The 17,186-nt window shown below is 41.1% G+C and overlaps 1 protein-coding gene across 4 annotated transcripts in view; it reads right to left on the bottom strand.

The window, feature by feature from the left end:
- ncam2 (neural cell adhesion molecule 2) overlaps positions 1-17,186 on the bottom strand; it is a 327,503-nt gene that overhangs the window by 308,844 nt on the left and 1,473 nt on the right. The window lies entirely within an intron of this gene.

Here is a 17,186-nt window from a genome sequence, read left to right as displayed (position 1 = left end):
GGGACCTGTACTTAGATTGTGTTTCGTATAAACCAGAGGAAATGCAATCTGTGGTGTTTTGTGTTCGCTTAATTTGAGTGCACGGTGTCGGATTAAAGGCAAAGAAGTGCTTTTAAAGAAAAGATTCACCAGTTAATAGCTCATTGGACTGAGTTTTGGTGACACCGTCCGTGTAACTAAGCTTTAAAGGTCCAATTTGAAAGAAAGTTGATTTTTGAGTCTAGAGCAAACTTAGTCAAACTCGTCAAATGCTGAGGCTTTGGGTTGGTAGGTCAGGCTACCAACCCAAAGCCTCAGCATTTGACGAGTTGGGAATGAGACTCGATCAGTTTACTTACAAATTGGACCTTTAAGGATTCATCAATGACCGTGAAGTGGCCACCAAAGCTTCCCATCCAGCCTGCAGACTAGTCATGGATTAAGAAAATGTGCACATCCAAGGTAACTCCATCCTCTCCGTAGACCAGCCATCAAACTGCTCATCTCCCAGGCTGGCCAGTCTGTGGCTCCAACAGCAGCACACTGGCTGGATGGACAACAGGAAGTAACTCAAAGATGTCAGAGATCACTAAGCTTGTCTATTAGAAGCAGAGGGGTTACTTGGGTTTATCTTGACTGGCCACACCACTTTTGTCTGCTTCCTGTGATCCTGAAGAGGATTTTTTTTTTTGTTGAGATAAGGACCCAATCATTGGTATTTGAACCATGAGACTGAGCCCTGACTGCCTCTTCGACGGAAATCTGAGGGTATTTTGAGGTCCAATTTGTAAGATAGCCGATTGTTGAGCCTTATTCCCAACTCGTCAGATACTGACGCTTTGGGGTGGTGGCTGGCTCGACCGACCAACCCAAGTGCCAGTATTTGATGAGTTGGGAATCCGACTCACCAATCGACTATCTTACAAATTGGACCTTTAAGTGTCAAGTTACCATTATGGATTTCCCATAGTCTTTAGGAGTCATTTAGCAAGAAAGTGAAAATATTAAACAATAATAGGATAATTAGGCTGAAATATTTTTATATTTTAAGTCCAGCACCCACAGTGTCTGCTTAGAAAAAGCAGACATTGGACAGCTCTAGTTGATGATCCCTGCCATATGCCTTTCTCCCTTGCTACTTCACCCAGCTCTTCCGGGAGGAGCTCTTCCCAAGTCAAATGGGATTTATTATCCCTTCAGCCTGTTCTGGGCTCGCCTTGGGATCTCCTCCCAGTTGAACATACTGTACTTCAACTGGCTTCTTTCGATGCAAATAAGCTTCTTCCATATGTCCAAGCTGTTTAACCCCATGCCGAGTTCCTGCTGATTTTTACAGAGGAGCAATAGAGAGCATTCTGACATGTCCACGGATAGAAGTTGGACAGAACTGTTTGTAAGACTGATTTACACAAATAGACACAAATAAGACAAAGGTATTAATAAACAGTTTATTCTATAGCTGTTGATTCAAGCAGCAGCCATTTTGGATTATGAAGTCGGGGCTGATGAGGTGTGTCTGACTTTCCAAGTCGGAAATCCAACTTTGGGGGATGCTGCACTAGTATTTGCTGACGTACAAACAGACTACAGACCAGCTTCCTTCCTCAGGCTGTGAGACTCCTTAACTCATCCTCAACCATAAAAACTAGTTTTTCTTGTGTAGCGTAAAGGAAAAACAACTTGCCTTTTTCTGTACATTCCTAGTTTGCATCTAATTCCTTTGGTCAGTACCTAAAGGTCATAATCGTAGGTGGGGGTTTGAAGATCAAGACTTGACTCCTCACCAAGGAAGATGTTACTGCCATCACTTCACCGATCTGCCTATTGATCTCACGATCTGCCTGTTGATCTTATTTTATCCTCAGGGGTTAGGGTTAGGGTTAAACACAAAGGTATGGCAGGGCAACCCTAACCCTAAAAGACCTCAAGATACTCCTTTATTAGATGGAGAGACACACTCTCAACGCCAACGGAACAATCCTCCTGTTCCCTGCAGAGTGCCCGCAGGGTGCAGTGTTGACTTTTATTCCCACCACTTCAAATTTGGCTGCAAACAGCCCTGGTGCACAGTCACCGATCGTTCAGGCCAAAACAACTACATGATCCGCTATCATGATGTTACCCAACTGGACACTCTCCACCCAGCAGCTGCACCTTGAGATTCTCTCCATGAAAATCACAAAGAGATTAAGCGACAGGCCTCCAAGAGGAGTCCAACACCCACTGTGAGCTGGCTTTTGGCAAGCATTATGGACTTGCCTGTATTTCACTCACTCTGCTGTTCGGAGCAGTAAAGAACCCAGCGAAGAAATAGCTGAATATGATCAGTGATCCAGACTTCAATTTGCCCTCAATTAATTTTCCTGTGCCAGGCTTTTTCAGACATGAGGAACTGCCGGCTATGAGATGTCAACATCCGTCTTTTACCCACAAAAACTTGGTGTTTTGTGGGCTATTTCTAAGACAGTAGATGTGCAGTTTGTCCAGTACAAACTGAAGGAGTTTATATTGCATTCTCGCCCCTGACAAACTGCACCACAGCACAGAGCACTCGGAGGAGGACGGAGACCTGCACCGTCAGGCCTTTCGGTGCAGTTATTTATTTGTTTTGAATGACCTATGCTGCACAAACAAACTGCACTAAAGGAGTAAATGGTCCATAGTGAGGGTCTAAAAACACTACAAACATGGCCTGATGTGAAGGTACACAAAGATGTTTTCCAGTGTGGGGAAGGAATTTAAGATATGCTGAACATTTATTGAGGTTTGAAATGTGAAAATGTAATTGCTGCCGATACAAAAATTGACTGGTTTACCGTATGTTTCTGAACTGATTGCTGTTTTCAGACTTTGATCGAGCGAAAACCCTGCAGGTTTCACTTCAGACATTCCAATTTCCACCCAAATAGATGCCTTGTGTATTGCTGATTTCTCGTCTACAAGCTGAACAAACTTCTTAACTTTAACTTTCAATTTCCATCTTCCTGATAGTCTTCCTTGCTGGATTGTTTACATCCATTTCGCAGCTTTGCATTATACAGTATATTTTATGATGTTATCGACTGCAGCGACTTCATAATCATATCCAGAGAGTGTATTGCCCAGGGGCCCCACTTATCCAGGGTGCTCCACTAGAATTAATATGCTACTTGATATTACCAGGGTTCAGTGCTCTGCTTCAGGTGGACTTTTACTCACTGTCGCTGCCTCTCTCATTCTCTTAGTCACTTTTCTGTTTGCAGTTCTGTCTTCATGTACGCATCACCCTGCATCATCAGAACACAGCCAGAACCACCAAACAACATGTGTCACTTCTGTGAGTAAAAAAATGCGCTGGGAGGGAAAAGGACTGAAAAAGGAAGGTGTGGTTGTCATCCTGCTGAATGGATTACCCCCTTCAATCTCTCTGACCTTCAGTGTCTCCATGTCGGATGGTGTGAAGTCAAGCTTGGGCGACCTTTGGATTTTTTTACACAGGACTCCCGGCCCACCGACGTAACTCTTATCTTCCTCTGGGGCTGATAATGCCTTCCCTCCCCCCCCCTACTCATCTTGATGTGGAAAAGTCAGCTTTCCTCATATCGCTAGATGCAGTAAGAAAGATTACGACTTGGCAGGCGCGTGTGTGTCCGCGCGTGTGTGTGTGTTACGGCAAAGTAACCTGTGCGACTGTGAAAGATGGAGAGAAAGAACATGAAATTGGTTAAATTGCCACGGTACAATAATGGAAGGTAATTTCTTCAAAGCTTTTACTTTTGAATCAAAGTGCTTAATGACCTAGCTCACTTTTGGGGCCGTGTTCTTTTTCCAAAAAAGATCAAAATGCAAAATACACATCAAAAAGGGGCAGCATTAAGACTTGAAAAGCTGTGTTCTTGTTGTTCTGAATCAATAATCGAGCCACAGAGTTTGCTTAAATCAGTGTTGGGTAAAAAGTAGCTTGTAATAATCATGATTCATAGCAAGTAGGCTATAACCAAACTAAGAGTCTGAATAAGAGTCTAAATATAAAATTTGACTAGAGCAAATTATGTATGACAGTCCTGGTTTCTTCTTCTTGTTCTTCATGTTGCAACTTTAGTTTTCTATTTTATGTTGTGACAACACTCTGCTTATGCTCTTGTTTACTTTAGGCACAAAAAACCCTTGGTTGGAGTCAGAAAAATATCATGTTTTGGCTTAAAATTCCTATTTTGGGCACCACAAACGGAAATTGTCCTTGATCTCCTTAAAAACACGGCCTGTTCCGTTTTTAAAACGTATCCGGCTTTGTCGCCACAAACACGGCATGAATGTCCCGAGGTCTTGTCAGAAATATCTGGTTGTTGTTGCCACAAACACAGCTAGAGATCTCCTTCAAACTATCCGGTGGTGTCAGACTTACAGATGTTTAAACACCCTGATCCCTCGTCAAAAGGTAGAATATCAGCTTCTTGATCTCAAACACAGCTTGAAATTGTCCTGAGATCTCCATAAAAATATCCGGTGGTGTCACACTTACAAATGTTTAAAACACCCTGATGCCTCGTCAAAAAATACTTGGCTTTTTTCCCCAACACGGCATGGATGTCCCAAGGTCACATCAAAAACACCTGGTTTGGTTGCCACAGATGGATGGAGATGTCCTCCCTACTTCTTCTCAGAAGAATATCGGCTTCTTGTCACCTCAAACACAGCTGGAAATTGTCCCGAGATTTCCATTCAAACATTGTGGTGTCCTGCTTACAAATGTTTAAACATTGTCTTGAACGGTGGTCACTGGCTTGGCAGCCTTCTCGCCTGTAACTCCACCACCGTCCCTCCACCTCACGATTTGCCAGGTCATAAACATGTAATGGGAACGTAATGTGACATGTTTTGTAGATATATCAATATGGTATGCAGGCCTATGAAAGTCATAGAGTCATAGACCTTCATCAGGCATTCAATTCACAATATGTAACAACATATTAATAGCCACTGGCTGAGATAATTCAATAAAGGATTTAAATCAAGCACACTTCAAACAACTGCATCAACAGTTGATCAAATGCACCCTTAACACAAGATAAACTGCCAATAGATTCAGAAATGGCAGCGTGTTTGTCGGTGAGTCTGTGTATTTCTTTAAAACTGGTCAAACTTAAAAGTAGAAAGAGTTGAATTCCCACTCGCTGTCAGCAGTTTGTTTATTATAAATCCAACTTTTGTTCCTAAGGTACTAAATCAAATATGAAACAGCAACAAGTGCCACAGGCTGAAACAAGCAATAAAAAAGGAGTCAAAAGATTGTTGATATACTTTTTATTGTTTGTTCTCAGGGAATTTTACTTTTACTTTTATCCTCGTGTGCTGATTTAACAGTTTAATTGTCTGTTGCAGGATGTCGTAACACTGTATAATAACCATCATTGATAAATGGTAAATGTATAGTTAGTTAAACTAGTTAAACAAACGCTTTAGAAACTATTTTTTAATTAACCTTTACAATTACTTAACAAATGGTTTATAAAGCATCACATTGTTTAATGACAGTGAATTAACTTTTCACTAAAGTTGAATTAACTATATATTTACTATCAATCAATGATAGTTATTTAAAGTGTTGCCTGACTTTGATGCCAGACCAAAATGTTACATTTTCAGCTCTTCTAAAAATCATTCAAATGAAATAACCTTTGAAAGGAGTGACAGATGGGTGAAAAGAAAAGTTGAGCTTTAAAAATGTAAGCTGATGTCAAGAAATGAAAGGCAGGCACAAAAGGGCAGACTAAGGAGAATCCAAGAAAAAACTAAGAATAAGAACAAACTAGAAAGTGACGGGGAACACAGGACAATAAAGACAAACTCAAACCAGGAGGAAAACAGACGAACTGACAAAAAGTGGGTAAAAGACAGACTAAAATGGACGAGGCTTAATGGACAAATGAAACACAGGTGTACACAGACAAAGAAAAAGACAAAGACAGGAAGTGGTAAACTCGTGACAAGTCACATGAGGATGAATTCCACAAGATAAAATAGGAAACGTCTAAAGTTTTATGTAACTAAACCCTTAGAAGTTCCTCTTAACTTTAGTGTCATTATTGAATATCTACAGAAGTTTTATGTTAAGTCTGCATAAATTCAATTTAATCATTTTAATTTTACACACATTGAGTCAACATGAAGAAAAACTTTGCATTAAATGTGTCTCTTCACGTTGAACTAACACAACTAGATTGAAAATTTCCATGAAATAAAAAAAACTTAAACTCACTCTTAATTTTTTGAGCGCAGAAACGTAACAATCATCTTTACAGAACAGACGTGAGATCTTGTTTTACTCTAAATAATCCTCAGGCTATCACTCAAATGAGTTTTTAAATGTACTGCTTTGACAGCATTGAAGTGTATATCTGATAACTTTAATCAGCTGAAATGTGATAATTACAATATCTGCTGCTGCATTGGAAAGATTAATTTAACAACAGATGATGCTTGTGAGTGCCGCATAACACCATAACAGCTGTATTTAAATGATAGCAAATTACATACTGTATTCTAAATTACATTGACTCCACAGTTGACCTTTCTGAGACGGATTACACTGGCTGAACTGTGGAGTGAGAAGCACACGCAGCTGCAGAACCATCAACGTTACAGCATCCGACTACAACTCATATCTCATCCAGAGCATTGTCAAATGTGTTTCAATGCTCCTTCTACCGATATACCTCTACTGGATTGTATGACATACTTCATCTGACCACTTTTGCCGGCACTTGAGCTCAAAGAACATCGGGGTCCGGCTGCTTTGACAAGTGAGAGCCGAGCTTTTTCATTGAAGTTGAAAAGAAGTGATGATTCTGAAGAGAGACAGAGAAAGAGAGGTTTCAGGTGTCCTCTAAAAACTAGGTCACATAATCTCAAAAATAGGAACGTTGCCTTGAGATGAAGAGCGGTGTCACGTGCGGATCAATTCCCTGAAGCGAGATAGACAGGAGGTCTGGAATTTACAGTATTCCTCTCGCCTTTCATACACAACAGAACAGCAAGGCTGTGGTAACGATTACATGGGAAACAACACAGGGCTCCTGCAAGAGCTTATGCGGGAGCTTTAGAGAAAACCGTGATTGATCCCCTCTAAGTACCAATCATTGTCAACGAGAGAAAGAAAACAAGTAATGCTGCGGCGAAAAATGCAGGTTGGATGGGAAATGAGTTCAATAAACATTCAACAGGGTCATGATGGAGAGCGCTTATGAGACTAGAAATATATCTTCTCTTGCTGAAGTGCAGCTGTAGCATCAGTATACAACACAGTACAGTATACAGATTGTACTATAGATTGGTTTGCCAGTATCACACATATGTTGCGCAGCATCACAACTGTATTTTTTAGTTGAAATAAGGCAAAAGAAATGCAACTAAAAGTTTTAGTCAAGTAGTTTGAGGTCAGGTCATAAGTCAGCTGCCGGAAAAACAATGAAACTGTGTCAGACTTTGTTTACCAGTTTTTACAGACTAGTATATATTAAAATATTCCACACCACAGGAGTGCCCCCGGTAGCTCAATTGGTGGATTGTGTGCCCCATGTACAGGATGTGTTCTCGCCACAAAGGCCCATGGTTGAAAATATACCATGTCCCTCGTACGTTATGACTTCTATTCAGCTTTTATACACACATGCTGACACAGATATACACATTGCTGTCCACCTCAGTGGCCACACCGAATTTTCAGCTTGAAAAACACTGCATTTTCAGCAGGAAATGCATCCGCTAGTTCGGTCTGATATTCCACAAAACTACTGTAAATGACTCAGTAGCTACATCATGATAGAGAAAGCAAAAACACTGTTGCTAATGCTACTTAGCTTAGCAGATCTTAGTTGCTCAAGAGGGACTTATGTGAATATGATGTAGTGAACAAGCAACAAGGTAAATGTATTTGTCATTTTGTAAATAAGGGTTTAAAATAACGAAATAATGTTAGAGTCCTTGAGTCCTGCTACATCTGTTTTAGAAAATGGAGTGTTGAGGATGAGTTCAGGAGTCTCCGACCTGGGGGACGAAGCTGCTCTGTAGTCTGGTGGTACGGCAGCAGATACTTCTGTATCTTTTGCCAGATGGCAGCAGGGTGGCTGGAGTGGGTGTTGTCTTTTATTATCCTTTGAGCTCTATGCAGACATCTCACTTCACCGATGTCGCTGATGCTCTGTAGATGGTACCAATGATGTTTTTTTCTTCTCAATTAATCTATCATTAAAACACGAACTTAGAGCTGCAACAAGGAACCACCATTATTTGGTGACTCCAGGCTTCATTTTCTAAATTAGTCGAAATCTGATCATTGACAGACATAAACTAAAAAATCTTCTCGCTGATGGTCTTGCTTGCTTATGTAGGTCAAATTGAGGCATCAGTATTAAATTGTGACTATTTCATGGCTAGTAATCCCAGGTCTATAACACTGTCAGATGTAATGTAGGTGCTGACTACAAACAAAAATCATTATGTCATAACGATGTTATGTCATGAAATGTGTGCGTTGAAGTAAACGTGTGTAACGTTGTGATCCTCCCCTCTCACTGAAGTTACATAGTGCAGAAACAAGTGATAGAGACACCATTCACTCTATGACAAGACACTGATTTTCTAGCTGTTATTTTAAAGTAAAAAAAGTGACATAATGTTGCTTTAAATATATTAAATTGTAAATTAATTCATTCAATTTGTTTGAAATTAATAATGGTTTGACAGATGGGCGCTTTGCAAAATTACTTTACCAAGAGCTGAGAGAACACATTTTATTGTGTGAGTATTATCCAAAGCCAGAGCGCTATCTGCATTTTCACGAATCCTGTTTTGTAGGTCAAATAGCAATTAATTTTCGGTAAAATAATCAGTCTAAAAGGGCAAAAAAATGAAGGAATTACAACCTTCCTGTGATTCACTGCAGCCTTAAAACAAGGCAGAGAGGCTGCAGAACAGTGTTTGAGCAGAAAACATTAATAAACCGCAAAAGAAAACTACGACTGGCCTGAACTACGAGCCCAAGCTAAATCTTCCAGATGTGCGCATTTTCAGGAAAATCATTCGCCACATTTTTAAGTGTTCAACGACTATGTGCGACCTGTGTCTGGGTGTTTCGGAGGTGTATCAAACAGTATGCACAAGTTCCTGAAAAGTTTTTTATTGCTCAACGATTTCAATAATAGCAGACCTCCCTGGAGTCACCCGCCGCCTTGCTTACATCAGGCAATAAGCAGCAACATCATTTCCCTTCTGCTACCTCACACAAATTACCACTATCTTTGTTTGGTGCCGTGTTGTAAAAATACATATTTCATATTAATAGTAATAATAATATACTTTTCTCTTTAAACTGATGACGAGCTGCTTTTAAAACTAGTGATCTAAAGTTGTTTTTTTCCTGCAGTTCTTCTGTTTTCTTTCTCTCTTTGAAGACACAATCAACTGACTGACACGACTTTGGCTCGACTGGAAGAAAACACACCAACACACACATGCACGTAGTTGCACTTTCAGTTTTTCTTATTATTTTATTTCTTGTGTTATTTTTACATTTTGTTATTTCTCCTCCACCTTGTCAGTTATTGTTTCCCCTTTCTTTGAGCTCGATGGATTTTATGAGCTCTCCTTTTTTTAGTCCCGCCTTCACAGATGGTTTTTATCAACAGACTAATCAAAAGTCTCAGATTTTATGCTTTGCTTTTTCTCCGGTGGTTAGTGATCTCTTCGAGGGAACGGTGTTCATCTTAACAAGGCTTTGGTATTGATCACTCAATCAAGTTCTCTTTGGACTTTTAAAAGCTTTTCACAATAATTTTATCTCGCCGCTCTCGGCTCCAGCCTCCAGTTAACATTTATTGGCAGTGCTCGCAAATTAAATGGGGAATGAGAACATTTCTCTCAGCAGCACATATTTATTCTCATTCTAATTCATTTCCATTGCTTTATTTGCAGCAGAGTTATAAACAGAAGATAAGTAAGACATTTTTTTTTTTTAGAAAGAACAGTCTCCATTAAATAGCTGCAGCTGTGCCTACAGCTCTGAAATGTTATCTGTTCAATTGTTGCCAATTACTTCCTACAGGTAACAGCAAGTAAGCAAGGATTCGTAATAGTCCAGGAGCAAAAACATGAAGGTTTGTCATTTATTACTCCTCATCAGTCAATACTGTTGATTTACATGATACACTGCTGGAGTTATCTACAGAGTTATATCTGTGTTCATTATTAGTCCAGATTCTTCTTTTAATCCCCAGTTTTTGATTTCTGTCATATCTGTTCACGCCCCCAACACGTCAAATCCAGCAGCCTGGTCAGTAGGCGTATGCGTCAGAGTTTGACGCCGTAATTACCCCCCGTAGTGTCAGTTCTTGAAGTGCTGCTACAGTGTAGTTATGAAAAGTGAAAAACTCCAAGCCAGGAGGAGATCAGGGTGGTTGGGTGAGTTATTTAAAGGACTTTTGCTCCTTTTAAGCAAAGGCTAAGCAATGTATGTGGACATGACTTACATTAGTTATTTTAACCCAAAGTATGATCCAACCCTAGCCCTAACTAAGTTGTTTTTTCTTCTCAACCTAACCAAACTGCTACCTGTTTGTAAGCACACTTTGTTTCGAAAGTCTAACAGGACATTGCATGTGTCTTATTAATGTTAACTCAACTGTGGAGCCCTTCACAGGAGTCGAACTCTGTCCTCCTGGTGGAGCATCTTACTTCCCGCAAAGTGTGGTTGAGACTTGCCCATTACAGATCATAGAATAACAGCCCTAACCCCATAAACCCCCTTACCCTTACCCTAACCTTAACCACTATGGAGATTAAACTGGTTCTTTTCTGAGTCTCATTCTGTGATTAATATAAAGTATATCAGACATATGTTTCAGTTCCTAGATCCTAGATCTGTTTGCCAGTACTCAGATCTTGGATGCATTGACAGAAATCCCCTTGTCCTAGATAGCATCCCATTTGTTCCTATGTAAGTTGATCACTGTTCCAACAATTTCCCAATTCTGGCCCAGGGATCATGTGCACTCGAGACTTTGCCTGGCTGTGTGGATGGCATGAAACTAAATATATAATGCTGCTCATCAAGAGAAATTTTAATCTACCCGATCAGGGCTGGATGAACCTCTGAGTTGGACCTGGGGCAATCATTTTTGGGCCCCCAATAACCCCCACCCACTGCGTAGGTTCCCATTCATCCCATTGTCATCATTGCTTCATTAAGTTCCTCTTGGCGTTTCCCGCCACTCGGTAGCCATCTTGGCAACAACCCCGGGCAGTTTTTCAGGCCAACAAGACCAGGCTCCCTATCTACATGAATGGTCACCAGGACATAAAAACTGTATCTATAGAATCATCAGACAAATCTGATTAAATAAGCTTAAAACGTTTGGTGACTTTGCTCCAAAAATAAGATTTGAAACAGCTCCAGGAGCAGAAAAGCTTTTTGCACCAGATTTGGACACAGGGACCCTAAACAAGACCAGACAATTACGTAATAACGGTCTGCATTAGTTGATATTGCACTTTGGTGGTGCAGATCCCCTAACTAATTTGCAATCTATCATGTTGCCAGATCCAATTCACATGTAGTGCCCCTGGAGCTTTCGGGGCCCTGCAGCAGCTGCCTGCTTTTGCCCAGTTGGTAATTCAGCCGAGGACCTAATAGCTCAAATTATGATAATACAGTACAGAGAGTCATTTCGGGGTGTTTGTGATGCTCAGATAAATGTTTTCACCATTCCAGGGAGGTTCTTAGAAGACTTGCAAGTTCCCTCAGAGAGTTATCATGTCATCAAGATGTGTCTGCAGGGATTTACTGCGTTGTTTCTATCATGAAAAGCAAGAAAACCTTGAATGGTAAGAGGAATGTAAAAAGCATAAGGGGTTAGGGAGAGTTGTGTGAGCTGTATACAGGCAGCACCACCTCCCCCAGCTATAAAAACCCCATGCAGCACTCTCAACATTGATTTACCACAGCCATCAATCAGCCCTCCCCAAGTTGGAGAAACTTTCACTCTGGGCTGACATAAAATGATATTATTGTGGTAGGCCTGGCCTGCCTCTGGGACCTGGATGCGGCGGTGTTTTTTGGCCTCCCATTCCTTGCCCCTCCACCCGGAGTCACACCCCCTAAACAGGAGTGGCAACAGGACGTGGATGAAACACTGTGCCGAGGGAGCTGCCCCCTTCGCAACCTCCTTCTCGAGCCATCGATCTCACTCAGGGGCCTCTGCACCGGCCCATGGATCTCCCTGATTGAATTCCTCCTGTTCCTAAACAGATCCGCTGGTGTTGGCTAGCTTGCTAGCAACAGGCCAGGCATTATTTACGTGGGTGAAGGCATTTTTCTCTTTGGATGAATATGTATCTCACAGTCGAGGAGCTGAAACACGTGTAAACTTTTTCCTGCCTCCTAATCAGCCACTACTGCGCACTCCCGCTGCATTGTGCATACATATGTGTGTGTACTTGTGCGTTAGACAAGCGCCGCCAGCCCACGTGATTTATCCCGCAGTAAAACACTTGTTATGCAAAGCACTTATTAAAGCGTCAGCGGGGGGAGGATCGATAAACCATTCTTTACGACAACAGCTTAAGAAAACCTGGTCACGGGGAGACAGCGTGCAGTGGTTTGCCGTGATATACGACATCGGCGGGTCAAAATTAATTTACTGATGTGGACGTGAGAAACGCCATGCCAATAAAATGGCAGGGAGAAACTATTATGAATCAGCTTGCCTGGCTGTCTGTAACCATAAATACTAAAAACATCATTAGAAGCTTAGAAGGGAAACATCAATTATAACGATTATTGGCAATGGAAATCTACTGGACTGAGGAGGTACAAGCAAAAGAGCTCATGGGACTCTAATGACTGCCAGCAAAGAGTATTTGTGACTGATGTTTGTGAGCTGAGTACATAATTTCTTGTGTGTTTACAGGGAAAGTGAAGAGGGTGATGGAGAGGGGGATCGCTTCCATATGCAATCCAAACACAATCTATCGTCAGTGCGTAACACTGAGTAAGCACATTGTGGTGTCGCAGCATTGTTGCAAGATGAATTTAACCTCAACAGAGACCCGAGGTCCAGTGGATTACTTATCTGCTTCACTGGCTCAGATTCATTTACATCACATCAAGCGTGTTAGCAAAAGCCGCGCACTCCTTAAACGGGCTCCACGTGTTCACATGCATCACGTCTCCTCAGCAAAGGGGGTGAAAGTACGAGGGAAACGCAGACGTATCGGCGATCAACCGGCTTGTCAGCTGAGAAAAATCAGCCCCAGCTGAACTTTTCATGGTCTGCAGCTGCCAGACACATTTCAGTTTGTTGCTGTTTGCAGAAAAGCGTTTGTGAAAAGCTTCTGACAAGTGAGAAATGGATCTAAACACAGATTGCTACTCAAGGTCTGCACTGGAAGAAGTTTTCACATCCTTTGCTCCAGCACATTTGCAATAGAAGTAATACCACAAATTTAAAAATACTTACACTGCACTTTGAAAGTCACGCATTCATATCATTATTTCAGTAAAAGTAAAAAGCATGGTTCCTTTGAGGATCGGGAAGATTACTGGAGAAATAAAGTGGATCGATGAGACTCATTGACAAAGCCATGAAATACTAATGTTTTGGTACATTCTGGTAATTGACAATCTGGAAATGAGACTCAGCAATCAAGCATCTTTCTCAAGAATCACCCTCCCTACCTTTAATAGTTGTATATTATGATGTCTATAATAATAATAATAATAATAATATCTTTAACAGTTTCACAGCAAAACCGCACTGCAGCATTCTCCTGAACAACTGAGGTAGGTAGTAGCAGGCACTTATACAAAAAGGAAAAAAAAAACTAAACGGTTATACAGCTCCTCTGCAAGTATCCATCCAAGTATCCAGGAGCTCCAAGATCCCAAAGTGATTTGAAAAGACGTTATTTACACTGTTGATGCAGCGCGGCATGGTCACGCACCCACTGCATGCTAATGCTAATATTCATTTTTGGGTGAACTTTTCCTTTAATTAATTACAGCGCTGTAGAGTAGGTTGGGTCTGAAGTGTCCTAAGGGAGACACTGAACCATGAGTCCAAAGTTGCTCCAAGAGGTCAGCCCAGCGTGGTACCTTTCATAGCTCCCTGCCATCGGTGTGTGTGTGTGTGTGTGTGTGTGTGTGTGTGTGTGTGTGTGTGTGTGTAAATGAATTTGTAATAACCACTTTGGATGAAAGTGCTACAGAATGCATCCATTATGCAGCCATAATGTGAATTACAATAATAATGAAAATAACAATAATAATAGTAACAAGATAATGTCAGGCCTGGTTGATTTGGTGACACGTGGTTACCGTGGTAACAGTTCACTTTAATACTACAGGCCGCAGAAAAAATCTGGGGGCATAAAACACTCTGACGAACACGAGGGAATGTGGGCTTAATACAACTTAATGAATAACTTAATATGAAAAAATGAAAGTTAATACAAATTGTTTAACTTGTGACTCCTTTAAAAGATGAAGCGACGTCTTCATTCAAATGGCGGGAGAAGTGAAGGTATGCAGTTTTTCACAGGAAAAAAGGAAAAAGTGTTGTGTAGCAGAAGTTAGTTCTGTCTTTTTCTTATCCTGTGAATCAATGCGAACACTGTGACCTCTTGGAGGGGCCACGACCTCAGGTTGAGAAACCACTGCATCGGTGTGTGAGCAGCATGTTATTGTTCTAGATGATAGAAGATGAGCTGGAGCTGATTTCAGCCACCTCGAACACTACTGGGCAGTTCAGATTTTTATACGCCGATGAGCTCGTATATTCTACATGCTAAATAACTGTTGCTGCCAAATAAATGTAGCAGAGAGTAAAGAGCACAATATTTCTCTCTGTGAATGAACGGACTTTCCACCGCTGCCCTGTATCAATCCTATTTGAAAAACTACCAATAAATGTATTACTAATGATGCTGAAGAGCTGCTGGATCCACTCATAATCTCCGACTTTGTGATATTGATTCTTTGCTGCATATCCTGGATTAATGCTGACTAATTAGCAATTACTAGCCTGCTTGGTATCTGATGTAAAAGATGTAACGGCATTAAAAGTAAAGATATCCCTGAAATCTGTACAACCTCAACTAAAAGGTTAAAGGTTATAAAATGATAAAAGCATTGAAATTATGTCAGAAATTTTAAAATATATGAGCATATTCATCAAATTTTACAAAAAAAAAACCCTTTAAACATATTGATTAAAAGGATTTCTAAATGCAGAAACATGAATAAAACATTTTATGGTTTAACTTTAACTTTGCACATATTTAAGTTTTTGAGATATGCTCATTTTTATGAGCAGATAACGGAGGCGTTGGTTTTCATCTTTCATATTTCCCCCGTGCCTACACTGGTACTTTTGCTTATTGTTGTTATTCTTTTTTTAATATCTTCAAATGCTCAATAAAATCAAAACTACAATGTTTCCTACACTCAACTACTATTTCTCTTAATCTCTCTCTGACATCTATCAACAGGCTTCTCTCTCTCTCACTGCATGTTGTCACCATGGTTTGCGCCACACGTCTGACTTGGCGGACGTCAGAAGCCTATTTTAGATCGATTTCAACTATATCATTTAAGTAATCTTAATCCTGTGGCGCTACCGCTCACTGTTACGACTTCTTGCACTGTACATCGCGTGATATAATGACGTCATCACACACATACAACACGATGAGGCGGAAGACTAAAGCGGTAGCTTCCTGCTGTGAAAAGAATGAATGCTCCAGCTATATGTTTTTTTTTTTAGATTGATATAAACAGGATCATACCACCAACAAGCTCCTGTATGTGGCTTGTTTTGAAGACAAAGCCACTCTTATTTTACCCTCTTCACTAACTTCAGTGACATTTACCTCTGAGCTGCATGAATGCACAACTATTAACACAGTTGATTGAGATGGTTCCACTACATCTGATTCATGCTGGCATGATTACCGTTGTTCTATACTTGTAAGCTGGTTTGCACACCTCAGAAACACTGACTTTAATGTCAGCTGATTGATTCGTCTCATTTCTTTTTGTGACAACGCTGAAAAAACTCCCATCCTTTGTGTAAAGACAGAAATATTCCCCGCTCGCACAACTCTAATTGACGGTATTGAGTTTTAAGGCCCGTGTTGTTACGAACGTTGGCCGTGAATGACAGAAGGGAAGTGTGCTTTATACTCAAATTATATGTTAAGAAATTCAAAAAGGGCATTAAGGTCGATAAAAGCTGCTGTCACACCAGCGCCGCTGTGAAATGCAAATGCTTTTAACTTCACAGCGGGGGAGAGTCTGCAGGAAAAGTCACTGGTCTTGATGACGGGGCGAGAGTTTTCAAAAGCCAACTTTGCCTTTAAAGCGTGTGTTTGATCATGGCGTTAAAACTCGTGTTGGAAATGCGGTACGTACGTTCTGAGTACTTTGTTTAAGTGCGAGCTCATCAGAGGGAAATCAAGCAGCTACTTTGCCCTGACAGCCTGACGGATTTAGAAAATGTATCCCCTCATTACTGCAGCTGGTTTTTGGGGTTATTTTTTTTTTTTTTTAACTTGTGCCAATTGTTGTATCCGCAGAACCTCACCTGTTCCTCCGACTGAGGGTCATCCCATCCAACAATGAACACAACCACGGCGACAAAACACTTCCTGCCGCCCATGTGCGGGACGCTCCATTCCATTAGCTTTCCCTCACCCCTTCAATTTATTTGCTTGAGAAGCTTATTTATTTATATGTCTGCCAGCATGTGGTCCAAAAGGTTGATGAAACAGCACGAGGCCTGCCATTTATGTGGCAATAATTATATGGAAATGGTATTCACAGGCCACTGTGTTGCTCCGATGTGGCCCTGTATTGAATTGACGGCAGTGAAGTGACTGGCAGCGGAGGGAATAGATTGTCCTGAATGATTTGCTTTTCCTCCCCGAGCCAGGCGTGTCACCAGCCACGCTCGGCCTTATCTACGTGTGGTTAGCCTTCTGTACCAGCCGCTCGGAGCGCGCGCCTTTTCACACGCGAGCCTCGACAGGAATCAGTCAATCTGAATAGGGAGATGTCATTTTCTGATCTGCTTTGCTTTACGGCGTCGCAGTTTCATCAGGCTCCGGGTTGTTAGGGGGGCTTGCACTGGCCTAAACAATTTTTATTTTCCTTCTTTTTCTTTTTATTCAGATGG

The sequence above is a fragment of the Pagrus pagrus genome (assembly GCF_965226575.1).
Source record: "Pagrus pagrus genome assembly, chromosome: 24".
Lineage (NCBI taxonomy): Eukaryota > Metazoa > Chordata > Actinopteri > Spariformes > Sparidae > Pagrus > Pagrus pagrus.
Note: the sequence above shows the minus strand (reverse complement) of the source record. Positions and strands in the feature narration are given on the sequence as shown.